Genomic DNA, 381 nt, shown 5'->3' on the forward strand with positions numbered 1-381 from the left:
CCCAGCACGCTTCCGCTGCGCCACTCTGCTCAGGATGCCCAACAAGCCTCCATCTGGACTTTTGGTGGTTTCGCTGCAGCGGCCGATGAGTTCATCTTGGGATCAGTAACTTCATTCGTGAGTCAAATTGCAGAACGGGGTACGCGGACCCCTGCCCCGATTGTCTAGAAGGAACCTCGCTGTTTCCGAGAGAAAACCGCCTGCCATGGCTGGCCTGCTCTTTCCTCGGGAGGATTAGCTCTGCAACCCGCAGTCACAGCTAAGAAGCTAAAAAGCAAACTTAGGAACTGGTTTTGGAGAAGAAATGTTTTCCAGCTGTTCGGGATGACATTTAGAAGCTGCGGCAACGGCAGGAACTCGAAAGCGGCCCCGGGGCTCCAG

This window comes from Fukomys damarensis, unplaced genomic scaffold, assembly GCF_012274545.1.
Source record: "Fukomys damarensis isolate Sample0158 unplaced genomic scaffold, DMR_v1.0_HiC HiC_scaffold_10, whole genome shotgun sequence".
NCBI lineage: Eukaryota > Metazoa > Chordata > Mammalia > Rodentia > Bathyergidae > Fukomys > Fukomys damarensis.